The 24015-nt window shown below is 42.1% G+C and overlaps 1 long non-coding RNA gene across 4 annotated transcripts in view; it reads left to right on the top strand.

Annotated features, from left to right (window-relative positions):
• LOC149123130 (uncharacterized) overlaps positions 1 to 24015 on the top strand; it is a 155801-nt gene that overhangs the window by 54294 nt on the left and 77492 nt on the right. The window contains exon 3 of one of the 4 annotated variants that reach the window (XR_016218219.1): positions 12123 to 12305. The exons of the other annotated variants lie outside the window; for them this stretch is intronic. This is a non-coding gene — a long non-coding RNA (uncharacterized LOC149123130). Of the gene's footprint in view, positions 1 to 12122; positions 12306 to 24015 lie in introns of those variants that run through there. 4 annotated transcript variants of the gene reach the window in all.

The raw sequence follows: 24015 nt of genomic DNA, 5'->3' as shown, positions 1-24015 counted from the left end.
AGTAGCTTTGGTAAGTTTTGATTAGTTAAGCAGATAAGATATGAGAGGTCTTAAACAATTCATGGAAAATGCATATCATGAAAAAACTATGCATGGATTTCATTTTTTTTTTTTTTGCCAGAGTATACTTGTATCTCAGTTCTATTTTTCTGTGATCTTTTTGAAGTATCCTCTTAGGTTCCATGCTCTCTGAGGTTTCTGTTTTATTCACTGTCCATTGAGATTTCTCAGACACAAAATATTATATTCATTTAACTTAAGACAGGTGAGTGTGATCCAAAAGCAACGGCCTCATGAATTAAACTTACTGGATACTTGCCTTTGGTGACAGTCCAAAGGTATTAGAATCAGTACAATGTTTGTTGAGTGCCTTGTCTAGATTTGGAACTGTGCTGGATATTTTAACAATAGAGTGTAGGGGCCGGCATTATAGCTGCCACCTGTAGCACCAGCATTCCACATTCCATATGGGAGTGCCAGTAGAGTCCTGGCTGTTCTGTTCCTGAGCCAGCTCCCTACTAATGTGTTTGAGAAGGCAGCAGGTGATGGTTCAAGTATTTGGACCCCTGCTACCCATGTGGGAGACCCAGATGGAGTTCCTGGCTCCTGGCTTCAGCCTGTCCCAGTCTAGGCTGTTGTGGCCATTTGGTGAGTGAACCAGTAATGGAAGATAAACTCTCTCACTCTCTCTCTCTGGCTTTCAAATAAATATAATACACTTTAAAAAAAAAAAAGGTATTAAGTCCCTATCTACAAAAAGTCTGCAATTTTGTCAGAGAAAGATTCAAACTGGTAACATATTTGTGAAATAATCTAAGCAGTACAAAATTCCATTTTACAGTCTAGTACAGACTGAAAATTTTTTAAGAGATTAATTTATTTTGGAATTCAGAGTTACAGAGAGGAAGAGACAGAGAGAGGGAGATTTTCCATCTGCTGGTTCAGTCCCCAGATGACAGCATTGTAGGCAGTGGCTTTATCTGCTATATCACAAATCTAGCCCCCAGACTTTGGAATTTGAAAAGAGAGAGAGATCTGCTGTAAGGTTGAGGCTAGGGTATTCCATGAAGATGGTATGCTACAGTTTACCTTCATTTAGGCCTTAGGACAACAAGTTTCTTGGGGAGAGGGATTGAGAGAAGAAGTAGCAGGCAATAGTGAAAATATGACTTACTGCAAAAAAGACTTTGTACAAGTGTTCAAGCTCAGCTGCAGTTTCTTCAGCTTAAAAATTCTTGTTAGACTTGTTAATAAAATAGTGGTTACATTAACTTGGTTTTAAATATTGAACTAGTCATGTGTTCTTGGACTAAATCTGAGCATGGTGTAAAATTCTTTGTATATGTTGCTCAATTCTATTTGTGAATATTTTGTTTAGGATTTTTCTGTCTATATTCAAAAAGGCTATTTGTCTGTAGTTTGCATTGTTTTGGTGTAAGGTTAATATTGACTTGGTAGAATAAATTGAGAAATGTTTCTCGTCTTCTATATTTGAGAAAAGTTTCTATCAGTTTGATATCAGTGATTCATTAAATATTCAATTGAATTTTCCAGTGAAAAACAGCAATAAAAAATGAAAATCCCATACAATTAAGCATTGTGTGGGGGGGATAGCACTGCCCGAAGCTGTGGGGTTCTATGTGAGCAAAGCATCAAAGAATGATATGGGGTAGAGAGATGACATTTTTGCTACTTCCTCTTGGTCCATCATCCAATTGTTCCATACCAGTTTCTTTGTGGAACTCTCAGAAAATCTATGCACTCTATGATCTTGATTCCACTTTGGAATTACAAATAAAGAACAATTTGGGGGTCAAAACTAACTAAAAAGGACTTTAATTTTAATTTACAAGGCTCAAAGACTTTAAAGACCCAGCAATTTTTAAAATTTGTAAATTTATTAGAGAGAGAGAGCACATTACCCCTTATCTGCTGGTTCACTCCCTAAATACCCTCAACGGCCAGGAATTAGGAACTCCATCCAGGGTTCTCTTGTCGGGGCAGGAGCCCAATCACTTGAGGCATCACTTTTGCCTCCCAGGATCTACGTTGACAGAAAGGTGGAGTTAAGAGCTGGAGCTGGGAATTGAATCCAGGTATTCCAATTTGGGACATGGGTGTCTTAACTGCTAGACTAAAACCCTCCTCAGAAAGAATTTGGATACAAAGTCCGTTTCAATTGCTTAACCCTCTTCTGCCCTGCTCTGTCTTCTTTGCAATGAAGCTGCCCTACAGCTTCTCACTCCAACCCTTCGCTCCCAGCCCCAAATTCTTTTAACAGCCAGTCTGTGGTTCCCCCTCCTCCTCTCCCTGTCTGCCCACTCTCCCTGTACTTTATTTTGTGGCACAGGCTAACTTTCACCACCCATCTGTGCTTTTCCACATTTAATTGTGCCTTTCTGGCTCTTCTAGACCCATTCCTGTTTTCCCTAACTTTTTATTATGAGTATTTTCAAAAATGCAAGAAGAATTGAAAAAAGTAAAATGTGTGCTGAAAACCCCACTAGCTGGTTTCCATAATTACCACTTTGTCAAATGCCCCATCACACATTTATTCAGCTTTCCATATCTGTCTACCCATTTATCTTGTGGTTTTTGGGTTTTTGTTGTCGTGATAACATATGCTTAACATTAAATTCACCATTTTCAGTGCATAATTCTGTGTCATAAGCACACTGAATGCACTAAGTGGTGTTTTAATTTATTTTGCAAGCACCTCCACCCATTCTTCAGCATGTGTGTGTGTGTATGTGTGTATAATTCTCAATCAGAAGATTGGAAAATAAGCTGGCAGACCCAGAACACTCTAAAAGGGTAAGAAAAAGAGACCCAGAGGGGGAAGCAGAGGAATACTCGCCCATTAATACTTCTTCTCTCCCTCCCGTGTGTCGGTAAAATGATCTATTTCCGTCTCAGGGCCTTTACAGATTGTACAGGGATGAGTGTTTGGTCCTGCAGTGAAGTCACCACTTGGAATGCTCAGACACCATAGAGAGTCGCAGGGTCTGAGTCCTGGCTCTGTTTCCTGTCCAACTTCCTGCTAATATGTACCCTGAAGGCGGCAGATGGCTCAAGTTACCTCTGTTGGAGACCTGGAGTGAATTCCAGGTTCCTGGCTTTGGCCTGGCCTAGCTGTTGCAGGCATTTGGAGACTGAACCAGTGGATGGAAGATCTCTCTGTTTCTCTGCCTTTCAAACAAATACATACATAAATAAAAAATGTTAAAAATAGCAATGATTTTAAAACATTTTATGAAAACAAAAGGAGTTATTGCACATGAAAACATGCAGTATAGGACTTAGTTTATGGTACGTGCTTGCCAAAATTTGTTGAATCCTACAACGACAACAAAAAAAAATAGAACATTTCTGTCTCAGCATAGGGCAGGCTATGCTGACTAACCAACAACCACGTATCATCTCTCCATGCCTAAGATGCTGCTGCTTTATTTCTCCCTGGTTCTTTGGATCTACTGTGGGTTTTTACTGACCACTTCCTAATCTCAGAGCCTGAGCTGATGGAGCAGTCATTATTTCACACATTTGCACACATCATGGCAGTGGAAAGAGAGCTCCAGAGGGTCTTATACCAGCAGCTGAATACTCTGGCCTGAAACAACATGTGATATTTTTTTTTCCTCACAGCTATTAGCCAGAACTAGTCACATAACGCCACCCAACTACAAGGGGTTAGGAAGTATCATCCCAACCTAACGTGTACTAGGAAGCAGAGACAGGTTGGAATATTTGTCAGACAACCTTAGCCATCGCCATAACCTTGAACCATTCCTCTTTTGGAACCAGCAAATTCAAACTGGTTTTATTTCTGTTTGACAGTTCTCATTAGGGTTGATAATAACAACAGATACATGACATTAAGTTTGGCTATAATCTAGGGCCTGGGTTTCATTTCCCTTGTTTTTGGAACATAAACTGATTTTTAATTTATTTTTATTTGAAAGGCAGAGAAAGAGAGGGAGAGTGCAGAGGGTGGGGAGGGGAATGGGGAGAGGGAGAGGGAGAGGGAGAGGGAGAGGGAGAGGGAGAGGGAGAGGGAGAGGGAGAGGGAGATCAATCTTAAATTTGCTGATTCACTCTCCGCATACCTATAATACCCAGGACTGGGTCAGGCCAAGGTTAGAACCAGGGAGCTCAATCTGGGTCTCCTATGTGAGTGCAGGGAGCCAAGTACTTGAGCCATCGCCTGCCTCCTGGGGTGTGCACCCACAGAAAGCTGGAATTGGAAGTGCAGCTAGAGACTGAACCCAGGCACTTGGTACGGGATGCGGGTGTCCCCAGTGGCATCTTAATCGCTGTGCCAAATGCCCACTCCTCCTTATTGCATGAAATCTTCTCGGTGGCTCCAATAGAAAGGTAGTGCTGTTACTCCATTTTAGCTTGAGGAGACTGGGAAAGAGTAAGTTGGCTGCAGACTAGGGAGCCCCCAGAACCTGGATTCAGGTTCCAGAGCCAGCCTGGGCCTCTTGGTCCTGCACAAAACGTCCCAGTGGTTCTTAGAGCCTTTGCTTTGGTTTCCTCCTTGTCTAATGGAACCAGGGAGGAGGGCCTCCTCCTACCTTGCCTCGCAGTTTAAAGCCACTAGACCACTCTCCAGAACAGAGTTTAGCAACATTATGCTCCCACGAAAGTCTTCAAAGTGCCTCAGTGTTCTAGTCAGGAGATAAAACAGCTTGTTCGCTGCAAATGGCTTATACTGAAATGTAAATGAACAAGGGCATAAAAAAAAAAGGAAAAAAAAAAACGAAAATAGATTTAAGTTCTTGCCTTTTAAAATTTTTATCATTTCCCATCCAAGCTTACTGTTTTTGTTTAATCTTGCCATTCCTTTTCTTCTTCCTGTATGCTCTTTTTCTTAGGGATATGCAAACTTTATTAGTCAGCTCCTCTTTCAAGCTCTGTGTGCTTTTGTGTTTGAGAATTGGGAATCAGGTACTTTTACTGTTAGCCCCAGGGTGGATCTGAGCAGGAGGAAGCTTTATGAATAATCAGGGTTGACATCTCCAGCGTTGTTCCTTCATTATAAATATTGTTAAAGGAGCTGTGGCCACCATGGGCTCCCACGGAACAGAGTGTATAGCAGAGGCAGAGGCAGCCTTTGATTTCAGCTCTTTCCTGGTTCTCTCTTCACTGATGACCCTGGTGTTGACAGGTCTCTTGGATTTGGCTGGCTTTTTTTCAGAAAGTTTCTCTTCTATTAGCATAAGTGTTTGGTCTGCAGGAAACCAGGTTCATCTCTGCAACTCCAAAGGCTAAGAACCATAGTTAATATTAGTGCTTGTGTGTTGCCTTCCCCTGAATTGCTAATGAATGCTGAGCTGCATGGTGACTCTAACCATTTTAGTTCCATTTGGATTCACTGCAGCATCGTAGTCTTTTCGGAGGGGAAGGCAAATTACAGTGCCTTTCTCCCCACCTCTCAAGAGAGCCCAGGTTTTCACACACATCTAAAAAGACTCCAGATTCCCTATGTCTGTTATGTGCCCCCTACCTGAACCCCATGGATCCTGGCAACATTATTAATGAAATGTCCTTTGGGTTATTCAAGTGATTTTGATGCTGTTTCCATTTTCAAAATGGAGGAGCTATGGAAACTTGAATTTATATTTTATGAGTGTTGCACATTTCTGCAAATTTCTTCTGCCTCCCCTCTGTCCCCTGCACTATTATTCACCCCCAAAAGATTCCCCAGCAGTGTTACAGAGCTGACAACAGGCTAAGATGGGCTTCATCTCATTTAATTATCTCACCATCCCTGTGAAGAGGGTGGTACGCTGTTCTGATTTCCTTGAAAGATGGAAGACTAGACTCAGGGAGTGAAAGGACTTGCCCAAGATGCATGAGGATTATGGATTAGAATCTGGATTAAAATTCTGGACCTGTGATTGAACTATCTGCTCTTCCACTTATTCTTATACCTAGGCCATGCTTATTTGCCCTTTATCTTTCCACCAACATTATTGAGTATTTGTTTTGTGTCAGGCACTGGAATTACAAAGATAACCAGAGCAGAGTTATCAGGTACTCAAATCCTGATGGAAGAGAAAGCCTTGTTAACTGGTGGTGGCAGTACTAAGTATTTGATGGAAGTGTTGAAACAGGAAAGTTTAATTTATTTAAGTGAACACATAAAATTGTTCTTTTGTGTGGGGTATAGGGTGCAGTATGGCATTTAATACATGCTAACAATGTGTGATGATCAGATTAGGGTAGCTGACAAATCACATCAGACGTACATCATATTTCTGTATTGGAGTTCTCTAAATGTTCTCTACCAGCTGTTGTTGTCTTCTACTAGCTGTTTTGAGATATTTAAGAAATTGTTTTCAACCATAGTTATCCTACAGTGCTATAGAACAGTAGAAGCTATTCCTCCTATGAAGCAGGGAAGTTAAAGGACATAGAGGAGACATATAAACTTGCTCTCAAGGGCTCAGGAAGGGTTTCTTGGAGGAGGGGAAATGAGAGGATGAATTTTGAGCTAGTCAGGATGAGAAGGTGTGTCTCATTGAGTCAGAAGGAGGAAGATATTGCTTCTTTGTAAAATACTTCAAATACTTGAGTAAGCCTGCAAAATCTTTAGTGTAGACATCTACATGTGTGTGCTTGGGTTTAAAAAGCCATATTGCCAGAGCTGGTGTTGTGGCCCAGTGGGTTAAGCCATCTCTTTAGATACCAGCATCCCATATTAGAGCACTGGTTTGAATCCCAGCTGCTCTGCTTCTGATCCATCTCCCTGATAATGACCTGGGAAAGCTGAAGATGATGGTCCAAGTGCTTGGGTCCCTGCCACCCATTTGGGAGAACCATATGGAATTCCTGGCACAACCCTGGCTGTTGTGGCCACTTATGGAGTGAACTAGAGGATGGAAGATCTCTCCCTCTCTTTCTGTCTTGCTGTCTATATCTCTTCCTCTATCACTCTGCCTTTCAAATAAATAAACACATCTTTTAAGAAAACCACGTTGTCAAATTTTGTTCACAAATGCCTTTTTGTGTGGTCAGATATGGGTATAGGGAGGAAAAGAGGGATAACAGATTTGGGAGACAAATCCTATGAGATTAGTCTTGGGTGTATTGAGTCGAGATGTTTGCAAGAAGTCCAAGTGAAGCTATATTAGAGGCATTTGGCTGGGCTAAGATGGGTGGTGGTTGTCTGGAGTTCAGGAGTGAAACAGTGTGGGAAATGTAATTAGCAATCAACATCCAGGAAAAATATGGCTACAGCTTGAAGTCAAAAGGTACATACTATTCTATTAAAATGTCCCTGCCCTACCTTACCATTGTATTGCCAATTCAGTTGAGCTTGTGGGAAAAAGGTTCCAGGTGAGTCCCACTGAGCTCTAAGGTTGGTCATCCTGTCTTGTCCTATCATTAGGCTGACAAATATCTCTGCATCTGACTAGAGCTGCAACTTGCCCTCCCTTGAAGACAGCAGGCTGTTAAGGTGGGCAGAGGAGGGTTGGGGGAAAAGGGTCAGCAGCCCCCTTTCCTACATGTTTGATAAGGCACCACCTTGTCTGTGTTGTCATTAGAGGAAGCAGGGCATGGTAGAATCAGCACCAGAGTGAGAATCTTTGTGGTACAGCTTTTCAAGAACAGAATTCAGTTCATTGCCCAAGGAGGGCATCAGACCAGTTCATATGCAGACGAATCCTGCAGGAGATGAATACGCAAGCTGGTGTGCTGATGTATTGATTGGCATTGGGAAAATTGGACTTTTCTCAGCTCTCCACACTAGGCACAACCTCCTTGACATCTATCCACTCAAGAGATGGTGTCACAGGTTAGAAGGTTGCTGAATGAGTCCCAAGTATGAGTAGGGGAGTTGCCTGTACTTGATTACTTGATGAATGGCCTTCCAAAGTCATTGGAGTTAGCATTGATTACCTGGAGTAACAATCTCATGAACAGTCATTTTACTGTAAACCCTCACTGATTAATAGAAGCATTGCCATTATGTTTCTTTGAGACAATGTGTCATCATAGATCATCCAGTGATAATTCTTGTTTGGACTGATGCATTCACAGAGAACATTTTGAGGAGGCACCTTAGTCTTCAAGTCATCTCTAATTGTGTGTGATGTTCTAGGATGATTTCCACAGGTGGCCAATGCAGTAGTTTTGCATTGGCTTTTATTAATATCCAGTTTCCTAGAATACCATCTTCTTTCCTGTTCCCATGGGTGTATCCTGTGTTTGGGACATGGGAGCTTAATGCTCTTGGTGCAGTTTAGAGTATGATAGAAAAAAGGCAATAAATTCACACTACTAATTTCTGGGCTAGAAATTCTGAGCTGCCTGATGAGATAAAAGACTCCCATTTTAGACCTTATAAAATTGAGTTCAGAAAAGACACATAGCCAGAAGTGGAGGACCTTATAGTCTAGCACAGTAATGCATCCAAAGGAAGCACTATGGGCATTCAAAATTTAATGCTTCCTGTCGAAAGGTTTCAGCCAACCTCTGAAGGGCAGATGGTGATACGAAGAGGAGAAACTTAATTTAATGAGCAAGCCTAAATGCCTTGGCTAACCCACCTCTTGATTTTTGCATTCGAGTCTGGCTACCACACTTTTCAAGTAGCATAGACAAACTGGGGCACATTTCAAGAAATGGTTCTAAGCCTTTAATCCACCATGGATCATGTGATTGATTATATTCGCAGAGCTTGACAGTCACCTGGGAACTTTTCATTTCTTCTCAGACTGTGGCATGAAATAATATAGAAAGTAAGTTCTTCATTCTAGGTGTAGCTGTGGTGGTAATTTATCCTTTATTTGCTTATTGATCACAGGAATGACTATGTTAAAAGGCTGTGGTTGAAATCCACTGATAAAAGATTTGATACCAGGATGTGATAGAAATAGACTCATGCTCTGTGACATGAGGCCTGGACATCTCTGGAAGATGGTAGTCAGGACACGATAGGCCATTTCAGATATTTGGAGGGCTGTCATGTAAAGGGATTAGGTTTGTCTTGTGAACCCCATGGGGTATAATAACTAAGGTCATGAATCAAAAAAGCTGACTAGAGTAAGGAAAGCTAGAGTGATGTGGAAAGATGGAATGAACTCTCTCAGAAGGTAATGAGTTCCCCATTACTGAGGCTGTCTGGGCAAGGGCCGGATGACTACTTGTTACAGATGTTGGCAAGGAGACTCAAGCTCCGGATAGGGCTATGCCAGCTGAGTTTTCAAACCCATTTCAACTCTGAATTTGTACAATTGATAATTTTAGCAACTGTGTATTGACTTTCCATAATATATCAAACACCAGGCAGAGTATTTATAATGTCGTGGGTCATCAGCAAATCAAAATGTTAAAGCTTTTGGCCTACAGGAATCCGGGGATGCATTTTATCTCCTACACGGCAAAGACGAAAAGGCCCAGGCTTCTAAAGAGATTACAGAGTTGATTGTAGATTATTGATTGTGTTTGAAAAGGTAGCCTTGAAAAGGAAAGTTTTTCAGGAGCCAGAATTAGAATAAAGGAGTCCTTGACAATAAAGGGGAGTTAAGAATAAAGGAGTCCTTGGTATTTGTCAAGAGTTTCTTTCTCCTCCCCTCCCCCATTCCGAGCTTATGATAAGTGATTGTTAAAGTAAGATTGTTACCTATTTGCTGTCTAAGGCTTTAGAATGTAAAAATCATGGGAATGTATAACATTACCTCTAGAAGGGCTGGTGTTGTGGCTCACTTAGTTAATCCTGCGCCTGTGGCGCCGGCATCCCATATGGGTGCCGGGTGCTAGTCCCGGTTGTTCCTCTTCCAGTCCAGCTCTCTGCTATGGCTCCGGGAAGGCAGTGGAGGATGGCCAGGGTGCTTGAGTCCCTGCACCCGCATGGGAGACTGGGAGGAAGCACCTGGCTCCTGGCTTTGGATTGGTGTAGCTCTGACCGTGGTGGCCATTTGGGGGGTGAACCAACGGAAGGAAGACCTTTCTCTCTGTCTCTCTCTCACTGTCTAACTCTGTCAAACAAAAATAAATAAATAAATAAAAAATTTTTAGAAATTACCTCTAGAAAGAGTACAGGGAAATAAGAAGTCAAGTCATACAAAGTTGTCTCTGTCTGACATTTCTTGTTTCTGTATGACTTGGAGTGTTTATATTAAACCTGCCTCTACTTGTTGTTTTAAAATCTGTTTTTATTTATTTACATTTCAATAGCTTAACTCCTTGACAGGTGCAGCATCTGGCAAATGGTCTTTGCAGGAAGATTGCTTCGGAATTTGGCACGAACCATGCCACTGTTTCCATGAGTATGAGTGACCTTCTCTCAAATTACTCTGCTTTTGTCAGATTTGCCACTAGGAATCACCGTGCTGTTCTTTGTACACGTAAACACATCTTTAGCCCAAACAGAACTCAGTTTTGTCTTGAGCATAGACACTTTGCATTTTAACAATAGCTGTGTGCACCCTCTGTTCTGGAGACCTCGCATACAGGCAGCAGCAATAGCCTTCCAGACATGTTTGCCTTTCAGAAGTCCTGTCCTCCACAGCTCTCCACAGGCTCCTAGGCGCTGGAAAGAGCTGCATTTAGGTGATCTTTGGCTTTCAAATATTTATAGAGCACTGCTAACCTCAGATATGATAATATACACCATAGTAAACAAATTGTTATCATTTGTATTTTTCTGTAAGTCCTGTAGAAATTGTTACACCCATTCTGATTACTCTTAGGAATCTGTGACATGTATAGGTGTTGAGGTTTTTGCCATCAAAAAGAAAATTTTGGCAAAAGAATAGGGTTAAAATGGAAAGAAGAGGGAAGGTCACTGGGTACTGATGGGTGATGACCACTGAGAAAATTGCCAGGCAGTGTAGATAACGGTCTGAGAGGAGCAAGGGTTCGGAGTGAAATTCTCATTCCTCAGGTTGTTTCAGCCTTTCCTCTCTATGTCCCAAACACTAGACACAGTCCCTAGAAGACACTAAGCAGTCAGCACTTGTTTTGGAATACATGAATTTTGGGAAGAGGAAAGGAAAAACTAAATCTCAGTTATTTCTCTTCCTGAGGCTATGTCTCTGACTGGGTGAAAAGTGAAACTTGCCGTCATGATCAAGTTGTTAAATACTTAGGCTCCCAAATCATTTGTTTGACTGATGTCTGTCTGCCTTGCATTGACTGACTGCTTTGGCTCAGGGTGACACAGCCTGAGTTGTCAGTTGCTGATCTTGTCAGCTGATGGTTATATGTTCATGCATAACCAGTTTGACTTATGTTGGGTACATCAGGCACAAACATAAATCATGACAGTCCAGTAATTGGTACTTGGGCCTTTTCTGACTGCAATGATTTCTTGGCCATTCTGGTGGTTAGTGACACTGTATACTCAATGACTGAACAGCTCTGGCCAACTGGCTGAAGAAGTTTCCTTCCCTGAACAGCTATTAAAAAGAATGGGACATAGCATTGGCCAGCGAATATGAACTCATCTAAATAAGTACAGCTCTGGAATGTGAACGGAGGGCCAGTGTCCACAGGGAAAAGCTGGGCAGAGTTGACATAGAGTGGGACACAAATAATATGTTTGTTAGGTTTCCAGCTGTGGTGGACAGACTTTAAGGTAGACCCTGTGATGTCTAACCCCTGGTGTTCATGTCTTTGTAGTAAGACTCCCCTTGTAAGACCCGTGACTTATTTCTAAACAGAGTATACTACCTTCTATTATATAAGATTCCATCTTGCTAACAGAATTATTTTCAAGTCTCCCTTTCTTTACTGGCTTTGAAGAATCAAGTTATCACAGATTCTGTACCTGCAAGAACAGGTAGGTATTCTACCAACAAATTGAGTTAACCTGGAAGGGGATCCTTTCTCTGTTGAGTTTTCAGATGAGAAGCCAGGTCCAGCTGACATTGGCTGTGGCCTAGCACAGGACTTAGCTAAGCTGTGTCTGGCCTCCTGAACCACAGAAACCTTGAGATAAAAAATGTGCATCATTTTAAGCTGCTAAATTTGTGGTGATTTGTTACACTGCATAGAAAATGTGTATGCTGGGGCTGGAGCCATGGCATAGTAGGCTAAGACTCTGCCTGCTGCATCAGCATCCCATGTGGGTGTGGATTCTTGTCCTGGCTACTCTACTTCCTATCTAGCTGCCTGATGATGTGCCTGGGAAAGCAGTGGAAGATGGCCCAAGCCTGGAATACTGCACTGGCATGGGAGACTCCTGGCTCCTGGCTGGCCATGGATAGGCCCAGCTCTGGCTGTTGAGATCATTTGGAGAGTGAACCAGTGAATGGAAGACCTTTATCTCTGTGTATTAACTTCTCTCTGTCTGTAACTTTGCTTCTCAAATAAATAAATAAAATCTTGAAAAAATGTATATACCAGTCAATTACATAAAATATTGACCATGGTGTTCAGAATACCCATCCAGAAATCAACTGGAAGATCCTGTAGTCTTCTACACTCCCTGGATCCACACACATACATACTCTTGTCCAGAACAGGAAGAAGAATAAAATATGGAGTGAAGTCTATACTCCTGTTGTTGTGTGTAGCCATTTGCATAATAGAATTATTAACCAGACATTTGTGTTGAAAGGAAATAGAAATATGTTTGAATTTCCACTCATGGGGTTAAATCTTGGTTGTGAATTTATTGTCATTGTGGTAGACATCATTATTTGCTCACTTTTCCCTCTTGAATCCTTGCCTTTCTATGACTTCCCTGTGGGTGCAATGTATTGATGTTGGGCGTGGCCATATGACTGGTTTTGACCAATGGAAAGTTGTACAATAGTAATATACCACCTGCTAGCAGGAGTTTAGGTGATTTGGCAATGGACTGCCAGCAATTCTGTGATCACTATGAGGTAGCCACTGTTTTTTTAGCCTGGATTCCTGAGGAAGAAACTTGTGGGACACGACTGAGTCTGATCTGGAAGTCAAGCTGTCTCAGCCATCCCAGAGGCCCTTGATTAAAAAGTAACACTGTGGGGCTGGCGTGGCGCTGTGGAGCAGTGGGTTCAGCTGCCTGTGATGCCAGCATCCCATATGAGTGCGCGTTGGAGTCCTGGCTGCTTCTCTTCCAGTCCAGCTCCCTGCTAATGCACCTGGGGAAGCACCAGCAGATGACCCGATTGCTTGGGTTCCTGCACCCACATGGGAAACCTGGATGGAGTTCCAGGCTTTGGACTTCAAACTGCCTTAGTTTCAGCTATTGAGACCATTTGGGGAATGAACTTGTGGATGGAAGATCTCTCTCGCTCTCTGTAACTCTTTCAAATAAATTAATCATTAAAGCAAAGTAATATTATTAAAAGGGTCAGAGATAAGGAGATTGTTATGCAAACTTACTGTGACAATAGCTAACTAATACAAAATTCTAAAGCATACTGAATCACTTAACTCTTTCACAGAAGTGAAGCTAATGAAGATTTTCCCCTGATATAAGTAACTGACTTTATTCATCATTCTTCCCTCCTGCAGTGTTTTTGTTTGATCTTCATTTAGACAGGGCCTGCTAGAGTGTTATTTGCCAATCCTGTTCTATTGAATACTAGTGTTGTTCGACATATTCACAGGTATTCTTTGAAATGAAGATTTTGTATTCTTGTCAGTTGAAAGAAGACTGATAATGTTCATGAGCTCTGAGAAGTTCTGCTTTGAAAAAAATGGAATCCTACTAAACGTGATTTAACTCAATTTTTTTTTTTTTTTTTTTTTTTTTTTTTTTTTTTTTGCAGTGTAAGAGTTTATACTTTGTTTTCTTGAAACCAGTTGATGTTGCTATTCACAGGCATAGTGTTCTACCCAGCCTGTCTGCATTGCCAGCAGGTGCTGTGCAGTAACAATTTGGAATAGAGCCTTTGAAATTGTAAAGCAATTAGGCAGAAACCACAGAAGTCACTGGTTATGAGTGTATCTGTAAGATATCCAAAAGGCTGGGTAAGATTAAGGAAGATGTCAAAGAAAGGCCAGTTCCGTGCAGAGCCCTGGAATCATCAGCTATTTAAAAGTCATCTCCCGAGAAGTTGAACAAGAAGTGGAGATCACAGGGTGATCTTTTCCAAGTTGTGACCTATGTGTTGGTGTCCTATGAACAATCGATTCACGTTTGACATAGAATGGCTTTGTAGTTGGTCCGAGTTGATTTCACAGTTTTGGTTTGAAAGTTACATGTGTGTGACTCCACAGGATCTCTCGGTAGACATCTGTATCAGGTGTGTGTTCAGATGCATGGGGTTAGTGGCATTTCCTGTTATTGCTGTGTTTGCTGGGGAACGAATAATCTGATTTATGGTTTGAAGTGGGGATTCTTACTGCTTATAAATACATTGGAAAAAGAACAGGTATGCTACCACATGAAGAAACCTTAAAGATATTCCACCTGATTTGGTGATGGGAAGGGATTTCTGGAATTCCCTCAAGGCTGTATCTGCAAAATCCAGTTGATAATTGGTGATAATCTAGTAGCTGCCTCTTGAAGCCACTCAGTTCTCGTGAGCAAGAGTTCTGGTTGGGGGTCGGCGCCGTGGTGCACTAGGTTAATCCTCCACCTGCGGTGCAGGCATCCCATATGGGTGCCAGTTCTAGTCCTGGTTGCTCCTCTTCCAGTCCAGCTCTCTGCTATGGCCTGGGAAAGCAGTAGAGGATGGCCCAGGTGCTTGGGCCCCTGCACCCGCATGGGAGACCAGGGGGAAGCACCTGGCTCCTGGCTTTGGGTCGGCACAGCTCCGGCTGTTGTGGTCACTTGAGGAGTGAACCAACAGAAGGAGTACCTCTCTCTCTCTCTGTCTCTCTGTGTCTCTGTCTCTGTCTCTCACTGTCTGTAACTCTACCTGTCAAATAAATAAATAAAAAATCTTAAAAAAAAAAAAAAAGAGTTCTGGTTATTTCAATTCAGTCATTTGGGAGCTGGGACTGTACTTTCAGACGGGCCCAGCATAGTGGTGCTAGGGTAGGCGATGGTGACCTGAGAAACAGGGAAATGACTGCCTTAAAAAATGGTTTTGGTGGAGGAATGAGATTAGCATATTCATTAAGGCTCTCACATCCCATAATGATCTCATTTGCTTATGTAAACAGATGACAACAGGACTGGGAGAAATATCATAGGCCTTTTTCTTTTGGTATATGAGAGGATTTTGGTAAAATGTAGGAGTGGCTATGACATAGCTCAGGAAGTTCAGGACAGATCTGCCATGTGCAGTCTCTGTGCCTGTTTTCAGGGGTTGGCGCTCCCTTGTTGCTTCAGTTTTCCTCATCTATAAAAAAGGGAACTGTGACCGGAGGACTGGTTATAATGTTTCTTGATAAACCTTCGTACAGCAATGTGCTGTTGCGAGTAATGGGCTCCATTCATTATTAGCCCAGTTGATTTTCATTTACACTTGGCTCCAACAATTAGCTTGAGCAGGTGTGAAGGTGATGGAGGGGCTGGGACACCCAGAGGTCAGCTTCGGCTGGGTGTGATAAATTAACCATTATTATCAGCACTGAAAGTGGTTCTTTACGCTTGTCAGCAGCAAACAAAGGGACAACATATCTCACATAAATTCACCATTCAGAGCTGGGTTTACTGAAGCACCAGTTTCCCTGCAGACATATGGAAGGGAGGCAAAGAACCCACCTAAGTAGAGGTGAGGGCTCCTTTGGGGATGTCTTGGTTGATGGCTTGGTACATGGATGTTCAAGTCTGGTTGGTGTTGTAATGCTCACCCCTTCCAATATGAAGCTACAATCAGCCCTTGTTAGTAATGGGAGGTCCACCTGTACTTAAGGATTATTAGGGAGTAAAGAGTTTGTGCATCAACAAACAAATACAGCTTTAACCCAGGTGGAGGTAGGTGCACATTGCCATGTACCAATCAATAGATATTTTTGAACAGTGCCTTATATTTGAGCACAGGTGTGTTTAATGAGAAGAAAAATGTAATCAGCATCCCTCAAATTCTCCATCTGTACTGGGTTTACAGTACTTTAATGTACTAAAAACTCAAGGTGTACTAGTGTCCACAGAAGGCAGCACTAGATCCTGTCTACCATAGACCCAATGGATCTACATGTCATGCTTCTTAAACAGGAAATACAGTCCCACAGGACACACAAAGTGAGCATACCCAGAGGTGCAGCTGTGGAGAGGTGTTGGTTTGTAATCACCATTCATATGCTGAGATTCCATAGGTATAGGTTGTTCCTGAATATTTCAACCCAAGAGGCATAGGTAGCAGCCCTGACCATACAATTTGACTGTTTTTGGAAACAGGGCCTATGAGATAATAATTAAGGCTCTATGAGGTCAACCCAACAGGACAAGTGTCCTTAAAAGAAGGGAAACCTGAGCGCTCCCACAGCTGCTCCCTCTCCCCATCTCCTCACCTGCCATCCTCGTCTTCCTTCCTCTCCTCCACTCTCTGTCCCATGCAAGCACCGAGGAGATGCCCTGTGTGCACACAGTGAGCTTCCGACCATCTACAAGCCAGAAAGAGAGCTGTCTTCAGAAACCAGAGTTTCTTTCACTTTGATCATGGATTTCCCAGCCTCTACAACTATGAGCAAATGAACATGTTATTGTTATGACAGTCCAAGCAGACTAAAGAACTAAAAATGTGAATGTTAGAGTACATGAGTGGGATCTGTTGACCATAAGCCTTATTTTATTTATTTATTTTTTAAGATACATTTATTTATTTGAAAGACAGAGTTACAGAGAGAGGTAGAGACAGAGAGAGTCTTCCATCCACTGGTTCACTCCCCATATGGCCTCAACAGCTGGAGCTGCACCGATCCGAAGCCAGGAGCCAGGAGCCAGGAGCTTCTTCCAGGTCTCCCATGTGGGAGCAGGGGTCCAAGGACTTGGGCCATCTTCTACTGCTTTCCCAGGTCATAGCAGAAAGCTGGAGCAGGAGTGGAGCAGGCGGGATTGAACAGGTAACCAAATGGGATGCCAGCACTGCAGCCAGTGGCTTTACCCCCTGTGCCACAGTGCCAGCCCCATAATATGCATTTTCTTTTTTTAACGATTTATTTATTTACTTGAAAGTCAGAGTTACACAGAGAGAGAAGGAGAGGCAGGGGGTGGGGGTGGGGTCTTCCATCCACTGGTTCACTCCCCAACTGGTTGCAATGGCTGGAGCTCTGCCAATCTGAAGCCAGGAGCCAGGAGCCTCCTCCAGGTCTCCCACGTGGGTGCAGGGGCCCAAGGACTTGGGCAATCTTCTACTGCTTTCCCAGGCCATAGCAGAGACCTGGATCAGAAGTGGAGCAGATAGGACTTGAACTGGTGCCCATATGGGATGCTGACACTGCAGGCAGCGGCTTTTACCTGCTATGCCACAGCGCCAGCCTCTGCATTTTCTATGAACTTAAAAATTTGAGAACAGGAGACACACATACATGCACAGAGAATACTCCTGTCTACAGATTTACTCCTCACATGCTTGCAATGGTTGGGACTGGGCAAGGGCCAATGCTGGGAGCATCCAGATCTCCCACATGGGTGGAAGGAACCCTATTACTGCTGCCTTGCAGGATCTGAATTAGCAGGAAGCTGGAGTTAGGAGCTGGTGTTGGGAGCTGAACCCAGAACTCAGTGTGGGACACAGGTATCTTACCTGCTAGGCTAAATGCTCACTGCTTCCTCTCCATGAGGTTTTTGAAGACCCCTTCTTATACATTATTTCTACATTTTTTCTATCTAAAACATCTTAGTGAAATTTGTGGTATCCTTCTTCTTCCTTATTTAATCCCCGCATTGCTTCCACATTCAGGTGCATGCACTTCAGTAGCCTTTCAGGATTGCTGACTTCAGAAAGTGAGATGCTCTTGAGGTGTCAGCGCTTATGTGCTTTTCTGGAACAGCAGTAATGGAGATGGGGTTAGCGTGGTGTTGGCAGGAGAGACCCTTGGGCCTAGCTCAGCTTACAGACAGAGCACGTGGAGCTACATAAATAACCATGCAGAAAAATTAGAAACAGTTGAAAAGAGGGCCTTTGAAGAGTAAAAAACAGTCCATCTGCAATTCTACTCTTGTTCCAACCTCTGACTCACAATGGATCCATGTGCAAACCACTTGCCTACTAAAAACCAACAGTTCAATAATAAGTGATAATAGAGGAACTAGAACAATGTCGGCAAAGAGAAACTATTAGAAAAGATAGAAAAGTTGCAGCAAAAGCATGAGCAGATGAGGAATACTCACCAGAAAAGTGTTGTCATGAACCAGATGAAAATTAGAATCGACATTTTCATATAAATTAAATCAATGAAGTAGCCACTTCTGTTAACAAAGAAAAGCAGTGCTTGAGGGAAGAGATAGAGCAGGAGGAGGAAAACCATGAACTAGTAGAACTTGAGAAAGAATCTGAGGGGGAGAAAACCCAACACAGACAGCAAGACAAAATTGGAAGAGGTAACAGGCAACCCTGTAAAGGATCTAAAAGGTACACGTGAGAAAAATGAAGACATTGAAATAATAATTCTAAAAGATGGAGAGATATGCAAGAAGAGATGCAAGGGAAAGCCAACAAGCACATGAGGAGAATATCCAAAGAAGTACACCAAAATAATGGTACCGAGCAAATATCTTAAAGCATAATTCAAGAATAATAAGACTCAGAGCTATAAATTGAAATGTCATACTATATGTCAGGGAAAATTGACCCAGCATGATCAATACTAAGACAGAGCCTAGTCAAGTTTTTTTTTTTAAGATTTATTTATTTATTTGAAAGTCAGAGTTACACAGAGAAAGAAGAAGAGGCAGAGAGTGAGAGAGGTCCTCCATCCGCTGGTTCACTCCCCAGTTAGCTGCAATGGCCAGAGCTGCGCCAATCTGAAACCAGGAGCCAAGAGCTTCTTCCAAGTGTGCCATGCGGATGCAGGGGCCCAAGAGCTTGCCCCATCTTCTACTGCTTTCCCAGACCATAGCAGAGAACTGGATTGGAAGTGGAGCAGCCTGTCTTCCAACTGTTGCCCACATGAGATGCCAGCACTGTAGGCCGTGGCTTTAACCTCTACGCCACAGCACCGGCTCCAAACCTAGTCAAGTTTATTAGTTTATTGATCTTTATTTTGTTGATTTATTTATGATTCCTTTATTTACTTGAAAGGCAATTACAAAGAGAGTGAGAGTGAGATCTTCCATGCGCTGGTTCACTGCCCAAATGGCCACAATGGCCAGGGTATGGTTAGGCTGAAGCCAGGAGTCTGGAACTCCATCCGGGTCTCTTACTGAGTGGCAGAAACCTAGGCACTTGGGCTGCTTTCCTGGGCCCATTACCAGGGAGTTGATCAGAAGTGGAGCAGCCGGGACTTGAACCAGCACTCATATGGATGCTGGCACTGCAAACAACAGCTTAACCTGCTGTGCATAACATTGTCCCCAGAATCATTGAGAAGTCTGAAAAATCCTACTGGAAAAAATCACCTGGGATTAAACTGTTCCACAACATCCTGTAACACTGGAAGGCAGCAGCACTGTCTGGAACTCCTTGAGGAAAGAAAGATGAGAGAGGTGAGCCTGAGTGTGTGTAACAGTATAGTTGAAAGTAAAGCAAATATGGGATTAGAAGGACAGAAAAATATAAATAATATATCTTCCCTTATAATTAGATAAATTCTTTCTTAGGCAACAACAGGGTTAAAGAGTAAGATAATTCTGTAATATATAAAAAATAACAATCTAAACCCTAAATATCAGAACCTGTGGGATAAAACAAAGTAATTCTCAGGATAATTTGTATGTGTATGTGTGTGTATACACATAAGAATGGAAATAGAAATTATACCCATCCAATTTTATTTTGTTTTAAAAATTTATTTATTTATTTGAAAGCCAGAGTTACAGAGAGGCAGAGGCAGAGAGAGAGAGTGAAAGAGAGAGAGAGAGAGAGAGAAAGAGAGAGAGAGAGAGAAAGAGCGAGATCGAGCTTCCATCTGATGCTTCATTTTCCAAATGGCTGCAATGACCAGAGCTGAGCTGATCTGAAGCCAGGAGCCAGGAGCTTCTTCTGGGTCTCCCACGTGGGTGCAGGGGCGCAAGCATTAGAGCCATCTTCTGCTTTCCCATACCATAACAGAGAGCTGGATTGTAAGTGGAGTAGCTGGGACTCGAACCGCTGCCCATATGGGATGCTAGCACTGCAGGCAGTGGCTTTACCCGCTGTGCTACAGTGCAGGCCCCAAGCATCCAATTTTAAAAGGAAAAACAAGTTAAAAGAAATAATTGATAAAGATATTAATAGAAAATATTAGAAATAATAAACTGAAAATATTTGAAAAGATTAACCATTTGCTTATTTATTCAATGGAAAAAGCAAGAAGGAGCTAAGCTCTTTGGAATTTTTATATTACTTTTGGAACAAATATGAGGGGCCTTCAAAAGTTTACGGGAACTTCATATTAGCGAAAACTTTCATGGCTTTCAAAAATTTTTTAAACCAAGAAAAATTTATCTTTTAATTCTGTTTTTCCAGGAATTTCTTTGCAGTACCTGTGTACATGCAAACAGTAAATGTCAACTTGGAATTTAGTCATTTAGTACCATTCCAAATGATGATGACTGAACCAGTGGGTTTTAAACCCCATTGTCCTAAATTCGTGATTTTATAGTGATGCTTAGTGATAGTTGGCTTCATAAACTATAGACCTTATGAGATTCCTTTTTTAAAAATTTAAAATTTACTTTTTATTTTGTTTGAGAGACAGAGAGACAGAGACAGAAAGAGATCTTTTATCCACTGGTTCATTCCTTAAATTCCTGTAACAACTGGGACCCAGCCAGGCTGAAGCCAGGAGTCCAGAACTCCATCTGATCTCACACATGGTTGGCAAGGGCTGTGAGTACTTGAACCATTACCTCCCAGGGTGTGCATTAGCAGGGAATTGCAGTTGGAAGCTGAGCGGGTACTTGAACCCAGGCACTCTGATGTGGGGTGTGGCATCCTGAGTGGCATCTTAACCATGTGCCAAATTCCTGCACTGAGATTCTTAAGTAGCAAATATACAGTTTTGCTCCCTTATCTCAAATTTATATCAAATCTTATTATTTTTTTGTTAGCTTAGCTATGCTAAGGGTGTTCTGCTGGGTTGGCTGGCTGATTTCACTAAATATGGTTGGATTCTTGGATTTGTGTTGACAGGAGGCAGGGTAGGGACTAAAATATTTACATTACCCCAAAGTATCTTACTGACTGTTTATAAAATATATATTTAAGTAGTCTAATCAATTTCCTATCATAACATTTTCACATCAAAATAATTAATACTTGTACAAAATTCTTAAAAAATCAGATGAGAAAAAAAATTAAAAATCATCATTGCATAACGCTCCCTGATGTCTTTTTCTGGTCTGTGTATGTATTTCAGAAACCAAAAATCAGTCCAAATTTGTATGACTATTTATCCCTATAATTTTGCTCGATAGCATTTTTGATGTTAATTACATTCTAGAACATGATTTTTAGTGACATCTGTGTATTCCATTGTGTGAATGTTCTCTAATTTATTTAACAATTCTGTAATCTTGGCCATTTAAGGTCAATGTATTTCCAAAGAACTTTAACTGGAATTTTCCTACACCTTATGATGAGCTTGGTTTGCTTTTCTGCTGAGTGTTCCGTTAATTCTCATGTGGGGCTGTCTGAGAAGGATGTAATTCTAGGTCTGGTCCTAAGGTGGATCCAGTCCTAAAGGCTAAGCTGTAAGTGCACATGTCTCGGGTTTTCGCTGGAGCGATGAGACTGCTCAGCTTTGGGTGGAGTGCGTCCCCAGAGCTGCTGGGTACAGTAGTTGTGCTGGCTGCTGCTTATTGTGGATTAGACAGTGGCTAAGATGTTTTCAGATGGTTCAGCAGCAATGCTTTAGAACCTGACCAGGATACGGGTGTTCTAGGGAAGGGATGGTTTTCTGTTTTAACTATAGGACCAGGCCACTGCTTTCGGAATTTGGCACAGTAAGAGATTCTAGGGGCCGGCGCTGTGGCACAGTGGGTAAAGCTGCCACCTACAGTGCCAGCACCCCACATGGGACTGTTTTGAGTCCTGGGTACTCCACTTCCAATCCAGCTCTCTGGTATGGCCTGGGAAAGCCATGGAAGATGGCCCAAGTGTTTGTGCTCCTGCCACCCATGTGGGAGGCCTGGATGAAGCTCCTGTCTTGTCCTTGTCCAGTGCAGGCCATTGCATCCATTGGGAGTGAACCAGTGGGTGGAAGATCTCTCTGTCTCTATATGTAACTCTGACTTTCAAATAAATAAGTAAATAACTCTTTTTTTTTAAAAAAAGAAAAGAATATAAGAACAGCAAATAAATGTTGGGCTCCCTATATAAATGAATGAAATAGTATTTAAATATTGTCAAGTATATTAGATAGCTTTTCATATATAAAAGGATAACACACTAGTAATAAATAATTCTTTTCTGTTTCTTACATTGTCTCCTAAGGCGTATTAGGTGATATAATTAGCTTCCTGTGAGTTACTATATATTTTACAAGAGAAATGATAAAAGTAGAATTTCTTATTAATATTCTGTTTTGCTGATTACACATTAGTGAGACCTGTTTTACATCAATCTACCCTCATGTGCATTTTTGGGTCTCCTTACCTAAGATTATCTGGTGGAGGGCAGTGCTCCGGGTGAATACAGGAAATTGTATCTTGGAGTGTATACCAAGGCCAAGTAAGATCAAGCTGAAATGACAGACAGGAGGGAATTATTGAAGTCAAGATGTGGACCAAGAGGAAGGGCTGTTGAAGTACCCAGAACATGAAGAGAGCCAGAAGCAGTTTGTTCTTTTCTTTAATAAGATTTTTTTTTAGATTTTATTTATTTGAGAGGTAGAGTTACAGACAGTGAGAGGAAGAGACAGAGAGAAAGGTTTTCCTTCCGCTGGTTTACTCTCCAAATGGCTGCCATGGCTGGAGCTGAGCTGATCTGAAGTCAGCAGCCAGGAGCTTCTTCCTGGTCTCCCATGTGAGTGCAGGGGCCCAAGCACTTGGGTCATCTTCTGCTTTCCCAGGCCACAGGAGAGAGCTGGATTGGAAGAGGAGCAGCTGGGACTAGAATTGGCACCCATATGGGATGCCAGCGCTGCAGGTGGAGGATTAACCCACTGCGCCATGACACCAGCCCTTAGCAGTTTGTTCTTTTACAAGAAATGGGGAGCCATTATTGAGTTTGAATAGGAGTAACCTGGTTTTATTGATGCTGCAGAAAGACAGTTGGCACCACGTGGCGGAGGGAGGGGAGGATGCTGGTAGGCAGGCCAGACACAACAGTGGTTTCTGAACCGCCTTGAACTTTGGTATTTGAGAATCTGGTGCAGTTTCACCAAAAATATGCAATAAGTTTCACTCCAGATTTACTTTTTGACATGTGAGATATTTCTTACTCTATCTCATCTGCTCTATTTCATCTATAAGATGTTGTTCATGAGCCTCTAAGTAGATTAGATAACACTGAATTGATCAACTTATAGTTTGAAGACGCTGGCTTGGAAGATGCAATGATGGTAATATTCTGAAAATTATTTTTTTTCTTAGGTCTTTTCAAGTGCATGACCTTTGTATCCATTTGTCTTAGGGATTATTGGGATTTATTTTAGAAGGAAAGAGAAGAGAAATACAAGTCAGTGTTGTGATGTTAAACTATAAGAGTTTAAAGAAGACTATGAACTTTTATAATAGGCCATTGCTTGAGTTTGAGTGCCTAAATGTCTAAATTTACTTACCTGGGGAGGGTGTTGTGGTGTGGTGGGTTAAGCTGCCACTTAAGACATCCATATTTCATACCAAAGTGTATGGTTCAAGTCCTATCTCCTCTGCTTCTGATCCAGCTTCCTGCTAATGCTTTCTGGGGGGCAGCAGATTGTTGTTCAAGTGCTTGGGCCTGGGCCCCCATGCGGGTGACCTCGATGGAGTTCAGCATGCCTGGGTTAGCTCTGGCTGTTGCAGGCATTTGGGGAAGGAACCAGCAGATAGAAGATCTTTGTCTCTTTCTCTCTGCCCATCAGGGAGATGAAAATAAATACACATTTAAA

This window comes from Oryctolagus cuniculus, chromosome 12 (assembly GCF_051225735.1).
Source record: "Oryctolagus cuniculus isolate XC-2025 breed Fujian yellow rabbit chromosome 12, ASM5122573v1, whole genome shotgun sequence".
Lineage (NCBI taxonomy): Eukaryota > Metazoa > Chordata > Mammalia > Lagomorpha > Leporidae > Oryctolagus > Oryctolagus cuniculus.
Note: the sequence above shows the minus strand (reverse complement) of the source record. Positions and strands in the feature narration are given on the sequence as shown.